The sequence below is a fragment of the Gambusia affinis genome, linkage group LG09, assembly GCF_019740435.1.
Source record: "Gambusia affinis linkage group LG09, SWU_Gaff_1.0, whole genome shotgun sequence".
Taxonomy (NCBI): domain Eukaryota; kingdom Metazoa; phylum Chordata; class Actinopteri; order Cyprinodontiformes; family Poeciliidae; genus Gambusia; species Gambusia affinis.
In genome coordinates, this window is record NC_057876.1 from 21396200 (window position 1) to 21416957 (window position 20758).

The window sequence follows — 20758 nt, forward strand, 5'->3', positions numbered from 1 at the left end:
TTCAGAGAAAACAAGGAAACCTCTGAGGTATCACAGTCCAGCAGGATTCACACCGAGGTTCATCATTAAAGTGACTTTTAAACACAAATTCATTGGATTTTATTTAGGGGCATTTGAGTCAAAAAGAATTTGGTGGACATTTTAAGCTTTTCCTTCCACTATATTTCCCCATAAAACAAAATGAGATTGTTTATCCCATTTTCTTTTTATGTTTGTAAATTTTTGACGCTTTGTGTTGCTCTGTCACCTAAAATCCAATAAAAATGTAGTAAAGTTTATTAAGGTTGAAATGTCCAGAGCTTTGCATACTTTTAAAGCCCCTGTAGGTTGTGACATTTGTCAGTTTTAAGTAAATTATTTCAGTAAATCTTTGCATATTTGACTTGGGGAGCCACAAAGATAAAAACATATTGTTGGGATTTTTCCTCCTCTAATCTGTCCATCTAATCTAATATCCAAAATGTTTTAAGCGGCTGTGTCTGGTTTAGCCGTGGTAATACTCTAAATCCTGACTAGCCTGAATGTGTTGCACACAGCATAAAAAAAAAAGAGAGACAAAAAAGAGAGGTTAGGTTCACTGAAGACAACAACTCTACATAAACACACACATGCATCCTCTCCCATCCTCTCCGCCTGCCAGTGCTTACCTAGAACAACAGATGCACATATTTTACTTACAGTAAGGCCTAAGCGAGAACGTTGTAACCTCACTCTAACAAAAGTTGACTTCATGCTGGTGAAAAAGCAGGTTTTTACACGAGCTGTGACAGCGTTGTTAGCAAACCCGGGGCGGGTGAGCGCAGCCACCCCTGTGGGAACCCATATGTCGCCTGTGTGATAGATGCGGGAGCCTGAGGGAGGGTCATGTTTATTGCTTTTCATAATGTGCCACTGGTGCATTGGTGGTAATGAGGACTTTGCCCTATGATTGTGCCAGTTTAAAATGCTACACTTCATCACCTTAATACCGGGCCTCAGGAACATTTGATGACACAGGCTCCATAAGGCTGCCTGCAAATTAGTGGCTCTAGTTATTTCAACATTAGCTTGTCAACACCTCATCTTAATTTCACAGCTGAACCATATAAATGGAGACCTTGAATGCTTTGGCTGCTTGTGTTGCGGGTAGATAGGACGTGAGAGCGCGAGTGAGTGGGTGTAAGCACACGTTCGTGTCTATGTCGCTGCATATGCGTGTGCGTGAGTGTGTGTGCATGTCAGCATGTGTCAAAAGAGGCATTCTTCTCCTCAGAGAGATATAAATTCAAAATAACAGACACAGAGATAGAAATAGAGGGAGAGAGTCAAAGAGCGTGAGCGGTGGAGAGAGAAAATAATCTCATGCTATGTTATCCCTGCAAAACCTGACAAACCACCCCCGAGACTGATCTGGCTTAGCATGCAGGGTGGTTAGGGGCTTGTTTGTGCTCCTATGATTGGAGCAGGCCAGGCTAAGTTGGCCTCATAACAGTCCAGTCACAGTGGAGCCCCAGTGGGGTCAAGCTGCCTAGAGAGGCAGGCCTGTCTCTATCTGGCTGCAGACATCAATGAAAGCAGCCGCACAATCTACTGGGGAGCTTGGACAGCCCACATTTCCCCCCCTGAAGGACGGTTATTAATTGTCTCCATGTTGCGTGTGGTTCACTTGCACAACATGCTTTTTTTTTATTTATTTTGGGTTGAACGTTTCGAATTCCAGGCATGTGTCCCAGAATGCAATTAGCCCTCCGCCATTAGATCAAGCGACACATGTCTTCTCGCCTCGTTCCTGGTCTGGAATTACAGTGAGGGGCGGGAGAAAAGAAAGACATTAGTATGGAAATTAGCTACCTTCAAAGCCTTTGGCGTTAAAGGTGGCGCGAGGTGCTACAGGAGGTTGGCGGCTCCTTTTACAGATATCTTAGCAGCAGAAAACCAGGGGACACGGGGGGATTGACTTCCCTGGGAGACTCAAATCCTCCTGTGCAATGAACGATTAAGGCGATGGGACTTGAAAGGCACATCACGCTGTTTAGTAAACTCTAATTGTGCATTTGGTACAGAGTGGTCTGGCGTAAGCAGATTGTATTCTAGCACCACACACACTGACTTTTTGATCCTGGGAAGGCCCTTTATATTTCAAAATAAACATATTAACATTTGTAATCTTTTCCAAATAGAACTAAGCCTCAGCCGGCGATAGGAGTCGGCTCTGCATCCCTTCCTCACTCTGCGGTTCGGAGATCCTTTCCTGTTAAATTGAAACCATTTAACTGATTCAACTCATCAGAAAATATGCTTCTTTTTATAAAACGTCGGCAGCATATTTGTAAATTCTCTTTGGTATGACAACTGAGTCGTGAATTTAGTCTCAGTCACAGTATTTGTGGTGGATGGTGACAGTGCAAGTACACACAGGAACAACTGGCATCCAGCTGACTTTTGCTGAAATTACCTTAACAACACTGACATTTAGAAATGTAAAACATTCAAAAACACAAGACAAAAAAAAGAGAAAGAAACTGAAAGGTTAGATCTACAGCATTTGGATTGCAAACTCAAACCTCTTCAATTTTTCTCACAATTTGTCATTTAACAACCCAACTCTTTATTGAAATGTCAAAAATGTGCTTTGTATGACAAAAAAAAAGAAAAAAAAAGAATGATTTGGGCTAAAGAAACTACAGCATGGTAGAGGCAGCATCATGCTGTTGGGGTGCTTTTCTTCAGCAAGGAGGAAGAGTTGATAGGAGGTTCAGATCAGCGGAGCTACATAAATGTCAACCCAGGAAGAAAAACAGAAAAACAGCAACTCTAGAATGGTTTGAATCCAACATATCCATGTGTAAGACTGGCATAGTCAAAGTCCAGAACTAAGTTCAACTTGTTTCCAGATAGAAAAATCAATTTGACTGAACTTCAAATATTTTGCTATGTTTTTAAATGCATAAAATTAGTGGAAATATACAATTCAATTCAGTTCAATCAAAACTGCCTTATTGATCCCAAAGAGGAATTAAATGTTATTGTAACTCATTATTGTGCACGATGATGGATGTGTAAAAGAAAAACCTTGCAGATGAAACTGCAGTGAAGGATGGTTCTAGTAAATACACTGAATGGAGTTTTTATTCTCTCTGAAATTTTCACATTTTTATTTGCACCAAAAAAGTATTATTTTCCTCCCACTTCACATAATATCCAAACAAAATAGATTGAGGTACAAACATTTTGGAGAGAAACTGTATTTATTCGGGATTAGCTGGGGCAGACATTTTCAGTGGTTCAGATCTGTTTAAATCTGTGTAACATTTTAAAATTTCACAGGTAAATGGCAGCTTGTTTACTTGCTGTAAAATCCCCTTTAATGGAGATCATGCTTCATTATTTGAACAGATTTGTTGCTCATTGCATTAATTTGAAGTAAACTGAATTTCCTATTTTTGCCAATATTGTTTATCTTTACACTGATTAAAACTCAAGAGGGGTCTTTTTCTTTGCTGTTGTTTTTTTTTATAAAGTCTTTTGATGTCTGGCCGATGTGGAGCTGTTGAGGGAACATCGATTTGGAGACGAAGACTGACGTAATGTCTGGAAAAAGTCCTGAAACGTACCAGTAAGCAGGTGGGTGATGTTTAAAAGTACCGGTGAAAACCGGCCCACTTAGAGCACGGCCCGTCACTGCCTCTCAGGACTGATCTACCAGAGATTTTTTTAATGATTGTTGCGCAAACATTTAATCTAAGAAGCTTTTTCCCTCTATCATTTACTCTACTGTGTGTCTCAGAGGTGTAGTGGTTTACTGACTGAAAGGACGACTTTATTAGGCACACCTGTTCAAATCAAGCTGCAGCTGTGTGGGCGACAGCGCCCTGTTAGTGTTGGACGTCAGAGCAGAATGGGCAGACAGGGTCTAGATCAGTGTTTCTCAACCCTGGTTGGGGCCACGGTTAGTTTTAGATGCGTCTCCGCTCCACTTCACCTGATTAAAATTATTGCTTTAACCTCCTCAGTGTAACTTCAAGTGCTGTTAAACACCCATTAATTTAGGTCAAGTCTGTGGCAAGAAGGAAACAACTAAAGCAGGAAGGACAGAGGACTTGAGGCAGGGGTGGGCATTTATCGTATCGTATATCATGATACATTTCTTGTCATAAGTTTTCTGATTTATTGTTGTCTTGATAAAATCCGATTAATGATGTTTAACCCCTCTAAGACTGTCCATATTGTTAATTTTCTATTCAAAAATAATACTAGATGCAGTAACTGTGTGAAGTTTATTGAAATAAGTCACACTTCTTTATGTGGGAGTGAGATGAATGTTTCAAACACCTCTCTGAACCTGGTATGAAGAATTAAATGCAACCCTGTTACTAGCAAGGTGTACCTAATAAAATGGCCAGTGTGTGAATATATTGATGTGTATCTTTTTTTTTTTTTTTTCTCCCCACCAGGGAGTCTTTTTGTGGGCTCTAGTGTCCCTTATATGACAGGCTGACAGGAAAGTGGGGAAGACATGCGGCAAATGTTGCCGGGTGCAGGAATCGAACCCGCGACGGCCGCGTCAAGGACTCAAGGCCTCCAAATGTGGGTCGCGCTATCCCCTACGCCACCACAGCACGCCCATTTACGTGTATCTTTGACTCTTTGATTATTATTCACTGGTCAATTACAAATGTGTACAAAACTTTGTCAATGTTCTGCTAATGTTGAACAAACACAAATTTGGCAATTGTGTATGACATTGCCCATAAACCATCTCATCCAGGCTCCCAAACTTTATCAGAAAACACAAGTTCTTTAAGAAACTGGTGCGTCTCCATTAAGCAAGTAGTCAATGGAAACACGGAAACACAGCCACTGATTAATGGTTAGATAATCACGAAGAAAGGCATTCAGAAAAGACTCAAGGTTATATTCATAAATGCTAATGTTATGCTTGACATCTTCTTCTGTTCACTTTTTCAGGTCCAGTTTCAATCAATACCACCTGCAGGGAAGCTAAGACTGTTATTACCTGAATAATTAAGGTAAACGCTCCTTCCAGAACCTGCAGCCTTCATTATCCATTTCACCGTGAGGTGGTTCGGTGCGGCTTACTTTGGCAAGAGGCAATCTGGCCCTCAGGCTGTGGGGAATCCTTCCTCCCCATGTGTCAGCTAATGTTTACTGTGGCCCGAGGACTCAGGATGGATCACAGCATTTCATAATCCACTGCCCGTACAGTGGAGCAAGGGCAAAAAAATAATTCTCTTTGTGTCAACAGTCGTTTCATTCATGGGCAATTTTCACATAGCCTCTTGCAGCAGGATGAGGAGATAGCAGGAGATGTGCTCCCAGCCCACATGCGCTGCTTCCCTGAAAACTCCTTCACGATTTGGGTTTATTTTTAAGCCGTGATATTTGTATTCCACCTGGTCGTTCGTCCTTCCTTTTCTTGTATCTTAGGCGTCCACGTATTTGAATTTGTGAGCGCTCTGCAAGTCAAGAGATGCAGATGGAGTCAGCAGTTCTCTTCTGAGAGGGAGACATCTCCGCTCAACAGTTTTCCTCCAGCTCCCTGAGCTCTGGCTGTTTTCCAAGAAAGAGTTCAGGATCAATGCGCGGTGGAAGTGAACTCTGAATGGCAGCACTGGAGGTAAAACTCAGTCAGACCTGACCATTGACTGTGTAACTCTGAAATGTTAGAAATAAGGTATTTCAATTTTTCTGTCTCTCTCTGCCTCTGTTGTGGAAAGACCTTTTGAAGTGCTTTTTATCGCATAGCATAGATGTATTTTCTGAAACTAAAAAGCTTTTGATTCTCTGTAAATTAGAGACTAACAGCAAATATTCATGTTTGTCCTTGACACATGACAAACAGGATGAATGTGCTCCTTACTTTGCAAACTATTTGAAATTATTTTTACCCTTGTTTATTAGATTACACCTTTTCTTTTTCCTTTTTGCCTTTTAATTTATTGCCTTTTGAGCAAAAAACTTTCAGAAATAATTCAGCTACAGCTCATGGACCTTGTTTTCTAACATCGACCAGCTTATTAAGTCAACTCAAACACAGGGGCTGCAAACAGCTTCCTCCAGCTTGTCCTGCAGCCACACTGTTAACCTTCCCCATCAATACATGTTTATACTGCTGTCAGTACCGCAGCCCGATAATCACAGCAGTGGAACAACCCTTCCACAGTTTCTGTGGGAGCCTACACAGCCCTTTACAGACCTTAGGATGTGCATTCAGTGCATATCTGTGTACTTTTCCTCCCCTCGCTCTTGACTGATATCTGGGCTGCACAGGACTGGAAAAGGAGGATCTTCTTAGGGTGGATAGAGAAAAACTTTCCCTATCATAAACCTGTGGATTAACTGCCTCCCTCTCTGTGCCCATGTGAAAGTGCATTTCTTCACAGACACAAGCACAGCAGGCAGACTAAATGCTGCAAGTTAAAGGTGAATGGATTATTTTATTGCATTGTATCGCAGTGTTTGGAGACTGAGGGGAGCAGCTGCGGATGGTGGCTAATTAAAAATGCATACGGTGCTGGATGCATTTCTTGGCACCCCTGGTAAAGAGGTGTAAAATCCCTTCAAATAAATTCACATTTTATTGCAGTAGCAAAACTTCACATAGGAAATTTGAGGAAAAGTCCAGCATTTATTTGTGAGGACATGTAGTGGGAAATGCTGCAAATACGTCTTCTGTTACAGCAGTGGATCCATTGGACATTTATGACTCTCAGGTTGGTTCTGTGTACAAACATAACAGAGGCGGCTGGTGATCTTTAGGTAGAGATTTTCACAGTTGCATGGTATTTCAAAACATGCTGGCAAAGTAACATCTTAATAAATGGAAAATCTGAGGTGTAACACTAATCATTTGTTCTTAATTAAACACATCAAGCAACAATCCTGTTGCTGGGATGGACAACAATCTTGAACAAAATAGAAACCAATGGACCTAAGAGTAATTTTAGGAGTGTATGTCTCAGATCTACAATGTACAAAACATTTACTCTACAAAAATCAGACCAATTTGTTATTCTGTTAACATATTACATGATTAGTTTATTGTTGAGCATCCGTCTGCCCATCCTTCCAAACACTACACAGTATCATGACGTCTCTTTATGCCTTTTGAAGAAGCCCACAGCATCACAGATCCTCCACCATATCTAAAAGTTGAGCTTCTTTTCCTTCATATTCATCATATTTCCTTCAACGCCTGTGAGGCAACAGCTCTGAGCAGAATGCTGCATTTCCACAATTATAATTGAGTTATTTAATTTAAACGAAACCACACATTCTGACATCTAGTTTGCCCAGTCAATTAACAACTTTATGATTTAATTTCAACCGCTAATTTAAGCTTCTTCGCAGCAAATTGGCCCAGGCACTAAATTTCCTTTCCACTGTCAGAATGCTAGAAGAGCTATAATGTTTTGTTTTCTCTGACTTTGCTTCATTTTTATGGCCCGAACATAACAAAAAACAACAGTATCTCTAAATGTGCAACTGGACGATAGGTTATGGGTCCCTTAAGAAAAGTCCCGATAAAGTTGGCGGTTGCTGTGAGGCAGAAGGTCATGTTTGCTTTTGCACAACAGAGAAATGCAGGAAAGTGACTCAGCATGGTGTTACTTTCTGAGCTTGAATTAAGTTTCCTGTAAAGGTGACCTGATTAGGCATTGGTCCAGCTGCACCAAGGTAGAGCAGCACTTCATAACCCTTAGTGAGACTGATCAGTTGAACTACTTCATTCCACCTACTTGCTTTGGTGTCCAAGATTGATTTATAACTACAACTTTGCACAAGTTAGTCCTTAGTTTATCATGCCAGACTGCTTTATAGCAACACTGTAGAAGGCCTTCCTGCTCACAAGTTACTTGTGAGGTATAGATCTTTGTTAAATAGCATCACAGACCCTTTGATGAAAGCACTTTCATTGATTTAACTCCTGTGTTCTCATATGTTTCATTAACTTCTGCAGCAGAATGATTGATTTTAACAGTATGAGATCTAGTTCAGCTGGGGGCGGCGCTGAAATTGAGTTTAGGTCTTAGGTTGATAGACTATTTGTTTATAGCATTTACACTAGGTGTGGTTTATTACATGGATGCATGCACACATGCGTGCATACCAGTGTGCATGAGCTTAAGCCTGCCACAGTCAATAAGCACAAGGGCTTCAGAGTAATTTTTCTGACAGTGAACACCAGATGGAAAAAAAAAAGAGGGATTTGTTTCACTTTGACATGCCTCAACTGCATCTATGCTGTTTCCTGCTGCTCTTGAACACAACATGCTGCAAATAAACAAGATGGCGAAAAGATCCAGCATATAAGTCCATAGTAACATTTTTTTTTTTTTTAAAGTCTTCATTTATCATTTTGCCAGGAAACAGTGAAGAGGCCAGTGGCCAGCATGGTGCTGACCCGTCTGGAAGCTCACAACCTCTTTGTGTTAGATAAGGTTGTAATAAGATATAGTCAAAGCCTGGCAACTAATCTGATATTTCACCTCTGCTAGAGATAGGAAAGATATAAAAACGTATTAGGAGTGGGCACTAAGAGGATTAGAGTATGGAAACGGATGTGTGCCGGCGTTTTAATCCACTCATGCTTAACCCTTTCAAGCTGCCCAATCTGCTGCACACAAACAATAATTATGTAGCTTTGCTTCTGATGGGAGCTACTGCTCTTGTTTCAGGCAGGTGACTCTCTCCACACTTCGTTTACACTTCTCCCTCACGTTTGGCTCGTTTTTTTTTGTGAAGAAATTGTGAAGAGTGATGTGACAGAGCGCAGGTTTGATTAAGAGTCTCTGTCCTGTGACAGCGCTGCCGACAACATGGCTCTGTTTCCCGTGAATTACTCTGAAATGATGATTAGTTTAGCAGCTGCTTGCGTGCCGGATTTGTTTAGACTGCACTTGTTTGTGTTTGGTCACACGCACATAAACATGTATTTTAGTTTTAACAAATTGATTTATAATGCTGTCGATGCAAAATTAATCTCTTCACATGTTTTTATCAACAGGAAAATAAACAACACGGGACTCTGGCTGGGTGTTCTCCTTTTGGGCAAACCATTCATCATCTCATAGGTAAAAGAGCAGAAGTTGAAAAACGTTTCCTGCATATTTTGATCCTTAATTCAGTATATATTTAGATCTTAATCAGAATTTTAAATTCTCTTCCAGCTTCTACTGAGTATGTGAACACTGGCCACTTTATTAGCTACACGTTCTACGGTTTTGGATTATTTTTGTCTTCAGAGCTACATTTATTCTTCATTGAATAGATTCAGCAAGGTTTTGGGAACAATCCTCAATATAGGATTTGGTCATTATTGACACGTTCACTATATCACTACCTTATTATAAAGGGACTATATTGGATTAAGATCTTCTATACGGGAGGCCATTGGAGTTCAGCAAACACTTTTGCATGTTAAAGTAACCAGTTTAAGATGATTTGGTGATTGCAACTCTTAGATTTAGATATTTAAATGACATTCAGTTGCTCCCCCACACACCACCATCCTGAAATAATAACTTAAGGTAAGATTGAGTCATACTTACTTGTTTACATAAAAGTCTGAACCTACTATACGAATGCCACAGTTGAAACCAGGACTCACTGGATCAAGCTATGTTTTCCAAATCTGTATTTCTCTAATTTTGGTGAGTCTGTGTGAACTTGTGGCCTCAGATTCCTGTTTTTAGCTGACAGGAATGACCTAATTAAACCAGTTACAACGTCTATAAGGCGTTATCCAAAATACTAAAATACTCACTGGATATTTTCTGTTTTTAAACCACTATCTAAAAACTAGAGTCTTCTTCACCACAAAGATACCAAGACAGCCTGAGTTGCAACACAATTAACAAACTGTTTTCAATTTGATAAAGTGTTTGGTGAGTGTGCGTTAAGGGTAAATTGGATGCACTAAAGAACACTATTATTTTTTGTTGTTTTTTACACCTTATTTCCCTAAAGAAATGTATTTAATTGCATCCTGTCGAGGTGGAAAGACTTTTGTCCTTAGACTGCCATCAAACTAACTGTTTACTAATTAGTTAACCTAAAACTTTAATACAGACAGGGGAAATTTTCTAATTTATTTTGGTAAAAGACAAAGCAGATCATAAGTAACAGGGTTTTATTTGAACAATATTATAAAAGTGAAGTCAAAATGAGTTTATTTATTTTTTGAATTTATCTTGTTTAGTGAAGAAGTTGTTTCTTCAGACATTTATTGGTGTTTTACGTTCTGTTACGCTGCTCTGGACGGTTGGTGGTTACCATGGTAACCGATAACTGACAGCTCCTCCCCCTTTTTCCGTTGCTGCCTGTAACTGTGGTACGTATGTATTAGAATCAGTGTTTGTTTTCTTTACAAGTATTATATTTTAAAATATATTTTGGACAGATTTGATAGTGTTTCATGAGTAAATGTTCTATGTTTTGTGTATGTTTTTAAATGTTATCATTATTAATGTTGTCCATTTTAGCTATGTTTATTTGTACAAATGCTAACTTTATGAACTGCTGCCAGCTGCTCATTGGGAGTTATTACGTTGTAGTTCATTTAGCGTTATTTATTTTATTTTATTTAATGTACTGAGGCAGAAGCTGCTGGACTGGTGTTAACCGCCATCTTGATTTTCTCTTTTGTTAGAATAAATACAGTGAACCTGAATGTGTCTGTCCTGAAGTCAACCAAATGGACCTGAGACAAATATAGAAGGGTAACGCATACAAATGTGAAACCTGACTGAAACACAATCAAAACCTAATAAAGGATCTGAACATAAAGTGTAAAAGAAGACAGTATTGACAAATGAGAGCGTGACTTTGCAGATGGTGGAATTAGCAAACTGGGAACAAATTGTACTTAAACTATTGCTTCAGTGAGTCAGCAGTTTTGTGGCGGCATTCAACTCTGTAGAGCTTCTTCTCCTATATTCCTATATGCTGCAGTAGAAATTCATCATGTGATACTGTAAAAGTAGCAAACAACATGTATTCATTACAGAAGTAGAGCATTGCAGCATTCAGTTTGGTTTGGGAAACAGAGCTGGAAAAGAGGTCAAACACAAGTTTGAAAAGCACAACAGCAAAAAAAAAAAATTATGTTCTTGCCCTTTTGCTCCCTCTTGACTGCCTATCTTCCTATACTCGTCTTGGGCATTGATGCAACCACACAGATCATTCAGGTTTTTTTCAAAAATTAAACTGCTCTCAGATCTCTGATTGCCAATACCAAAGAGATTACAAAACATGTTTTTATTCTGCAGCTCGGTGGTGCAGAATAAAAACATCTACAAACAACCGTCTGCATCTAGTTAAGTCATTCCTTTACTGGCCTGTCGATTTAGGTGGACCGCCATGTTTTTATAGATTTGTATGTGTGCTTTAAGCTTCTTCACATCTTCATCCCTGACCCATCTGCTGTGTTCCTCGCTCTTCATGGTCATTTTTGTTTCCTCAGAAAGCTGTGATGCTTTTCTAAACAGCCGTATTTATAGTATAGTGAGATTAAAACACACACAGAATCAAGAATCCTTCATTGAACAAACACACCAAAGAAAAAACAGCCCAGCTTTAGCAGTTGGGATGTGAAACTCGAGGTCAGATTTGTGTAAAGTTGACTAACTAGTAACTAGGCAACTAGTTTCATTAAAAGTAGACCAAATTCTTAAAACTGTTGTAAAATTTACTAATAGCTGTCTCTGCAAATCGATGAGACGTTCTTAAACTTAAATAATATTCATCCTCTTTCCACACTGATGTAGTTTGGCAGAAAACAGAAGCAAATTACTTTGATTGACAAAATAATAATTAAGCACACAACTGTTTTTAAAAGTGTCCCTCCAGAGTCTATAGGGCCACATGAAAAGCTACGGCGGGCCAGATTTGGCCCCTGGGCCTTGAGTTTGACACTTGTGTCTTAAACCAATCCTGAATGTGGATAAAATCCTTAGAAGTTCAAGTAAAATTGTATGTTTGAACTTATTTTTGCAGTGACACACTTTCAGGACACAAGATTAAGATGAGCTAGAGAGCAGACAGCAATGAATCTTCCCTCGATAACCAGACTGGAGCTTAGATGTTTTGTGTGAGCTGATCCCTCCCAGCGTGTTCAGAGTGAAAGGTGAAAACACCCGTTTTTGACCTTCTAACATATGTTAAAGCCTTTATTGGTTTCATGGGGCAATAACATGGCGGAGACTTTCAGGAGGCGTTGGGAGCGGTCAAAATGAAGTCATCACTCTGGGAGAGACAGCTGTTCCACGGGATATGAGCAGTCCAGAACAAGAGCGGGCCCGTTCTGTCATAAAGCTCTGCCCTTAAGGGCGGCACCCAGCAGCCCACCAATCGCTGCTCCGTGTCGGGACATGACCCTTTTGACAGCGCGCTCTGAGAAAGCGGCTGTGCCTTACAGGAGGACATGACCATTAATAAACTGGAGTCAGCGGTGGGTGGCGAAGGCAGGGAAAAAATAACAGGTGTCAATCTTTATTAAATGTGATCTGCCACCTTTCAAATTTCTAAATTACTCCCCAATTAAGAAGAAAAATGAAGATGAGGATGCTCCATGAATTTGACATCCTAATTAATTACTTCCTTTGTGTGAAGAATTGACTTGTACTCCATGTCACCTTGGAATCCTGAAGCCCATTCTGAAATAAAAATTCACCCTCAGAGCTGAAATAAAAGTTTTCAATGAGACAGAACTGCTCACAACTTCCCATTTGGTGAGGCAATGATACCACTAGTATTTCCTCTCTCATTCAGTATAATATCCCAACAGCTAGATGGGGAAAACTATTCCTAAATTACATCGTTAAATAACAGACAACACACTGGTTCTGAATTCAACTTCAACATGCACAATGGCAGAACTCGCCAAGGACTTAATTGGCTTTATTGTGAGTTTTATTATCAAATCAGTTGTGGTGAATTAAAGCAGCGTCTTTCATCCTGTCCTCTCATTTGTTATTCAGTTCCCTCTGGCCATCCCTCTGGCAATCCCAGCCTAAACTGTAAGAGGCAATTTTGCTCTTACAGTCGCTAGTTGGTTGTGAATTGTTTGCAATAAGAGGGAGAATGTGGAGGAAATTGTGAGAAATAAAAAAAAAAAAACTGCCTTGATTTTCCAAAATAAACTTACAAAGGCACAATTATGACTTTCTTTACAGACAACACAACAGATTTTTGCATAATTTGGCTTTTCTGGGTAACTTTTGTCCTTGTGAGTGGCATGGTGATAGCTTGCAGCACTGCAGATGGCTTGATGTGAGAGCGTGCTCGTGATCACGTCTGCAACACGACAACTGCAGGGCAATGCTGAGCGTCATTAGAGGGCTTGTTTTTCTACATGTTTGTTTTTCCAAGCATCTCATGCTTGCTGGAATCACATCGTTCATAGTTTGTAGTCAGTTTGCAATGTGATGAACCTGTGAAGGACTGGAGATTATTCCGGAAAGTCAGAATGAAAATATAGCTTATTTAACCTCTAGAAAACTTGCTGCACATTTTTTTACATTTTCTCTCACTTTAGCAGCCACTTAAAAGAAATGTTTTCACATTTTGACATTGTGCAGCAACACATTTTCCTATAGGATTTTATGTGAGAGAACAACAAAAAGGAGAGTATATCATTGACTCGCAGTCAGAGGAGGCAGGCGAGACGGCGATAATGACATTAGAAAATCAATTTGTCCATTTGACTGTTCTATAAATTAGTTTTCTATATGATTTCAACACTTTTATGGCTAAAATGAAAATAAGTAGTGCAGAGCAGGTATCTGGCATTCCAGGATGATTCCCCTGCTTGGCGATCAGCTGCAGAGAAGCAGCCAGAAACTCAAAATGAAGGCAAAAAGATTGATTTTTACAACAGGGTGACAGAGATATTTGTGGATGAAGTTCATATAAAATTAACAAAAATATCACACACAATCTTACTTGGAAAAAAAAAACTGGCTAAAATGCAAAAGACATCTGAAATAGTGTTTTATTTTTTTAGCTTTTTGGACAACAACTGAAAGTAAAAGTTCCTTGATTGTTCTCTAAAATGTCCCAATGTGTCAGGAAAATACATGATACCTTAAAATGAAAATAAGGAAAATGTGTTACACTTTGAAGAACAACCTTTCACTGCTGGGTTCGTTTCCCAACCCGATCTCATCTGATCCCACTCCTAAACTGGTTCTGGCAAACTGCAAACAGGACCTTTTCCGTCTTTCCTTCACCAATCCTTACCCTTTTCCTACAAAGGCCAGATAAGCTAAAAAATAAAAGAAAAATTTGTGTCAGCGAATTCTCCTCCTAGTATCAGTATCTTCCCAGCTCTTTCACAGAAATGATGGACATCTTGGCTGCTTCTCTTCCCACCCCGCCTTACAGTTTTGGTAGTCAGCCATGTTTTTGTTTTGTGAAGCTTCTTGCACATTGTCTGCCATGTCTGCTGTGTTCCTTTGTCTTTGTGATTCTCTCTATTTAGCAGTGTTATTCACAAAAGCTACACGCAGGTGGACTCTGTTTAATAATTAGATGGTTTCTAGAGTCAGCTGGTTGCATTTGGGTGTTTTTGTTGAAAGGAGACAAAATGTGAAAGAATGTGCAGCAAAGCTCTGTGCACAGAAGATCCGAATGGTCCACAAAGCAGAACATCTGCAGTGAAGATTCTGCGAGCTGCAGCTCTTCTCAGTCTTCCCATGTCCCCGTTTCCACTGTTTAGCAAATTGTCAGACAACCTACAAAGAGAATTATGGGCCCTGAGGGGTCTTGGGGAAATTGCACCACAGGCAGTTTTATCTGAGGGAGCTGCAGGGCCTAGACAATGCTCCATTTAAGTATGATGACAGACTGGAGGGGATGTACCCAGCCCCTTTCTATAAACTTGACAAAACCGTTACAGCTGAAAACTTAACATTTCTGACATCCCTCGCTGAAGCTGTCGCCACGGGGCAAAAGTCATCTGCCATAAATTCAACTCATCAGACAAGTTGAAGACAGTTGCCATATATTATTTTTGGATTTGTTTCATTAGCAGTGTAAAGTTTGGAGGCTTTAAACAAACAGTTTACCCTTCCAACTGCTTTGATTAACCTTTTGCAGGGAAATCTTCCATCAAAAGGAAGTCTGTTTTTATTTTTCACCATAAAACTGAATGGTTAACTTCGATGATGGCGGATGCAGCCAGCAGGTTTGGCTGCTTTGATAAGTTCACACGAAGCCTGCTTTGGGGGTATGTGGGGGCTCATAACAGAGAAAGATAGCCTCTAAATGGATGCACAACACATTCAGGGGAGTGTGTTCACTTTGAAGTGGTTATTAATGCACAGACGGGGAATTCCTGCAGGGATGGAGGCGAGACAGTAGCACTGTGCTGCTGTGTTCAAGGAAGCTCATTTTTCTTCCTCCGCTAGGTTAACATGTTGGGTCGTTGCTTTTTCCTCTTCAGTGTAATTTGAATTAAACGCCACACGTGATGGCAGCAGAGAGACGAGCGACGTGAATGAACTTCCTCTCAGGTGTTTATGACCGCCGCTCTTTGCGAGTCACATCACCTGTCATATTTGTGATGAAACTCTGCCTGCAGCTGCTTCTAAATGCATCCCTCTCTTTTTTATTTGTGAAATGTGCGCTCGCCTTGTGTTCTGTGCCGTGTATGCAGGAGTTTCTCATTAAACGCATAATGAAGAGGGGTATCAGGGACAGGCAAGGTGTTTTATAAAAAAGAAACCAAGGCAGGAGAAGCGAGCCAAGTTACACAGGCTCACCCTTGGCTCGAAGGAGACAGCTTCTCAAGTGAGCATTGGACTTTTTCCTTATTCCAATGCTCAGAGTGAGGCAGATAAACAGAAGAATGAGGCTGCCTGACCCGTCCATGGTGATGAATAATGAATGAGCAGGACAGAAGCGGTTACCATTTGGAGACAGTTTCCTGATGAATGATTACTGGCTCCATTGGGTCTGTATTTGCATAGGAGATGAAAATGTCGAAGGGAAGACACATGGGTGTTACAGTAGACGAGGCTGTTATACTTTTGACTGCTGAGCACGCATCTCTTGTAATGTCTTCTAATCAAACAGCACGGCGTGTCAAAAGAGACCTCACCTAAAACTGGATTCATTAATATTTGGAAGGAGATCTTCACTTCTAGTGTTTTTATCTGTTGTGTTTTAGGGATGTTTGCTACTGTAGAAGTTCAAATGTACAGTATGTGTGTGTTATTCTTGGCAGCTTTTCTGAATCTTTGGAGGGAGCTAAAGATTAGGGTGCTGGCAAGGAGGCCTTGATCCCTTACAGGAGAACTGAAATAAAACCTCAAAATACTAATAATTCATAAATATCATTTAGTAAAACACGTCTGCTACAGGGACTCATTTCTCTGATCTAGAACATTTTTGTCAACAATTGATGTATCACAGAAAACCCAGTGTTACTTTTTCAGTATTCAGTGTTAATAGAACAAGTTCTTTTTCATCAAAATTAAGGAATTATTTACTTAAAACAAGCCTCTACATAGTGCTTTGTTAGTTTTGTCTTATTTCAAGTTTACTAAGATATTTGCACTAGAAAAGATAAAAATTACTTGGCAAGATTTTGTGTTTTTGCCGTGTATGAGAGGCTCTTTTCCAACCAAATGAATAAAATACTACTGTAGTTGAATTCATTCAATATATTCTTACACATTTTTACTCTTTATTGGTGGAAAAAATAAAAAAATAAAGAGCGTACTGTTAGAAAATCTGTGCATATGGTTCACTGAAATAAAGATTGCACACTGGTTCTCATGCTTTCCAAAGTTGAGGGAACAGATTTTCATCACCTCTTTTTTTTTTCTTTTCTTTTTGCCTCCTGGCACTCAGTGGGCTCCGTGCATTTGTTACCAGGCGGCGTGTTATACCAGCGCAGAAAGAAATGCTGTGCAACTGAGGTGCGAGAAATACCTCAGGAGGCTGAAAAAGATTAATGAGGTGAGCCATAATGATGATTTTAGCAGAAAATTAAACAAAACCAGTTGATTCATCCTTTTGCAGACAGATGAGGGCTGAGCGCCGTTTTATTTTGCAGCAGCAGCTGTGATGCCGCGCAGCAATATCAGCTCCCGGTGAAGGGAGGGGAGTTGAGGATTTCATGGTCATCGCGTCACCTCACAAGGTGGCCGTGCCACTGGGAGGACGCCATCTGACACTCGGTGGGGTGACAAGCGTCCTCCTCAATGTCAGATGTCCGTGCCGCCACTTCTTGCCTCGCCACGTAGGGTCGTGCTCGGTTTGATCAGCTTTTTGAGGCAGCTTAATCTTGTCAGGCTTGACAATGAAGGCTGAGCTCTTCTGTTCTTCTTAGCGGAGAAATCAGCCTACAGCTTGCCCTATTCAAATCGGCCCCGAGATCCCCGCAGAATCCATAATCATTTCTACGAGGGATTTATGGATGTATCAAACATCCTGAAGTTAAAGCACTGATCTGCATTCATTCCCGACGTAAGTCTCACTGAATACTTAATGGCCTTGCTAAATTCTGAAGTCGCCCCCTCCCGCTGCACTTCAACTACGCTTAAGATATGCAAAAGGCGGGTAGAAAAGAGAGAGAAGTCATCTTTTCTGCTTGGGTGAAAAGAGATGAAGAGACAAGTGTCTCTTAGTGCTCTCAGGGTCGGCTGGAGCAAAGAAAAGGAGAGGAGAGGTGCGACGGTGAAGGAGAAAGCAGAGAGGAAGAAGGTGGGAGCCGTCATTACCACAAGGCTACTTTAAAATCTTCCACGATGGCACTTAGTTCAGCCATTTGTAATAGAGGCCTTCTTTCACTGCACAGAACGTCTGTAAAGGAAGGAGATGCTGCACATGTGGGAGGATGAGTGAGCAGAGTACAGCGTGGATACTCTGCCTCCCAGATGTTTGGCCTCTTTGATGGAGAAGAAATCAAATGCATTCTTCTTGTGTCTTAGAAATGTAAAGAGCATCACTCTTCAGGGCCACAATCTGGAGCCTCCGACGCTTCTGCATATTTAGCTGCTTTTGTGATTTACAAGGATTAGTTGTTCTCAGTATGAACGATGTTACCATAATAAGAGCACAAATGGTAACTCGCGCTAATCGCTACAGGTGATGTCAGCTTTGCAATTGAGTTGTAGTTTGTCATCGAATTACAACTAATCTCAAGGTAATTTACAAGGCAAAGGTCCCGTTTATTTATATTGATCCAAATGATCTAAAATCAATAAAATATTCTCAGCAAATCACTCTAAATACAGGTCTAATTTGATGGATTTTGTTTCCCTGTGATTGTGTCGTTTATGCAGGAATTTTAATCCTAAATGTATCAGCTAATAATACTTTAAAACCACTAAAAGTAAATATTTCTGGGATTTCTTGGTTTCTTTTTTAACCTCATAAGAGCGCTAATGCTAGTAAAAGAAAATAGTACATAAATAAATTTCTTCATGGTTTTGATTGTTTTCACATCTATAAAAACATCTAAATTAGGAAACTTAAAGTGAAATAAGCAGCAGTATAGTCATGTTGAGTTGTACGACGTGCTAAAACTTTATCAACCAAATCATGTAAGTCACTGCAGCCAAGACCTTCTTACTTATGCACATTTGCGACACTGATTCAAATTGAAACATTATGGAAGCAAGAGCCTCTGAAATGCACCATCTTATACCCAGCCTCATATGTGGACATGTGCTGATTGCATCAGTGCCAAACAAACAAAAACCTTTGGGAGGCTAGCCTATTAACTAGCACATCAGGCGATACCTGAACAAACAAAGCTCTAGCTAAAAACAATCTCCAGAATCGTCTTTAGTTTACTCGGTCGCTGGAAGCCTCTTTGTTTAAACATCTGGCACATTTGGTGAGTCTTTTTATATTTAACTGACCTCCAACATTAAATCCTGAAGTGCTTCTCTCTCACAGACATCACTCCTTCATACAGCACCCTCATCATTTTACACAAAACATGCCAGTTATCAGAGCAGAGGAGGAAAACAAGAAAAAATAAAACGTGAAACTTCTCGGATTGATTTCCTGCAAGTTACGACTGATCTGCTGTTTTTTTCCCCCATTACTCACACATTTGAAATAACCCCTTGAACACATCATGTCTTTTTTGCTTTTTGCTAAAACATGCTTTTAATATGTAACTATTGTCAGTTCACAAGAAATGGTGAGACTCTGCACATTCAAGTGAAAGTTGAATGTGTCCTTGTCTAGGAGATATTAAAGCTTGGTTGGCCTTGAACTTTTTAAACTTTAATGAAAACAAAACAGAGGTGATGGTGTTTGGACCCAGTGGCTCCTGTGAGTCCTCCTCTGTTGACCTGGGACCTTTGGAGGAATATTTTAAACCTGTTATTACAGATCTTGGTTTTAAGGTGGATAGTGATTTTAAAATGGACAGCCAAATTAGAGCCGTGGTTAAGTCCAGCTTTTATCATTTAAGGCGATTGGCGTCAGTGAAATCTTTTCTTTCCAGGCAGCATTTTGAAACAGTGATCCATGCTTTTATTTCAACTCGTTTGGACTACTGTAATGCACTTTATCTGGGAGTTAGTCGGGCGCTGCTCTCACGTCTGCAGCTAGTACAAAATGCTGCTGCACGTTTGTTGACAGGTACTCGAAAAAGGGACCATGTGACCCCTGTCCTCACTTCACTGGCTGCCTGTATATTTTAGGATTCATTTTAAAATTCTTATGTTTGTTTTTAAATCATTGCATAATCTTGCCCCGGCTTACCTCACTGAGCTTCTTCATCCCCACATACCCCATCAGTCCCTCAGGTCAGCAAATCAGCTGCTCTTGGAGGTACCGAGAACAAAAAGGAAGCTCAGAGGGGACAGGGCTTTCTCTGTTATGGGCCCCAAATTATGGAATGACTTACCTTTGCAGGTCAGAGAGGCCCCTTCTCTGTCCACTTTTAAAGCTCGTCTTAAAACCCATCTATTTAACTTGGCTTTCAACACCAGTGAGATCTAGTTTAAAGTGTATGTCTTTGTTTTTAAACTACTTTTAATTACAATTATTTTTATTTTGTTGTGTTTTTGTTTTTGGATTGTACAGCACTTTGTATCAACTGTGGTTGTTTTAAAGTGCTTTATAAATAAAGCTGGTATGGTATGGTATGGTATGGTAAAGTTGCATATTTACTCAAACTAGAGCTGCTGAAACATCCAATCTGACATTTCTGTAAAACGTGTGAATATATTGCACCTCCATTTTATATAATGTATATTTTTCTACTTTCTTCATATTAGAACCACCTGACAACCTGATTAAAAACACTTCATTCTCTATGCAAGTGGTCAGTTGATTACCAGCTAGTTAAATCAGAAAGTAGGTCACGTAACTCTCAGTTGGAGCCACTCCATGCATTCTGCAGGTAAGTGATTCCTCATCAGTGCAGACTGAGAGTCTGCATGAAGTAAAATATGATTTATTTATTCTATTACTGGGTGGCGGCTGCAGAATTTTAAGAAAATGTACAGCTCCCTTTTATTACGGCAAAAATCTAAAATACTTATTTGGAAATGGTTCATTAAAATATTGCATGTTTGATTTATTGCTGAACAGATGAAAAAAGAGCCCAAACTAAAATTATTTATCATTTTTAATTATGAAATACAAAAAATAAAAAGACTTCTGATTTTGGTTCCCACTGTGCAAAAAGTTTGGGCACCACTGAAGTAAACAAATCAAATCCAAAGCGAAATTTAGCTTAAAATATTCCATATTAAATGGCTTCTAGCTGAATGCACTCTGAGAA

General features: G+C 39.9%; 1 long non-coding RNA gene across 2 annotated transcripts; it reads left to right on the forward strand.

Annotated features, from left to right (window-relative positions):
- Positions 1-10270: 10270 nt before the first annotated feature.
- Positions 10271-18396, forward strand: LOC122837157. Of its 2 annotated transcripts, XR_006371713.1 has the most exons (5): positions 10271-10333; positions 12012-12127; positions 16858-16965; positions 17063-17712; positions 17807-18396. It is a non-coding gene; the product is annotated as an uncharacterized LOC122837157 (long non-coding RNA). The 2 variants fall into 2 exon arrangements; XR_006371712.1 differs by lacking the exon at positions 10271-10333 and having other exon boundaries at positions 11914-12127.
- The last annotated feature ends 2362 nt before the right edge of the window (positions 18397-20758 follow it).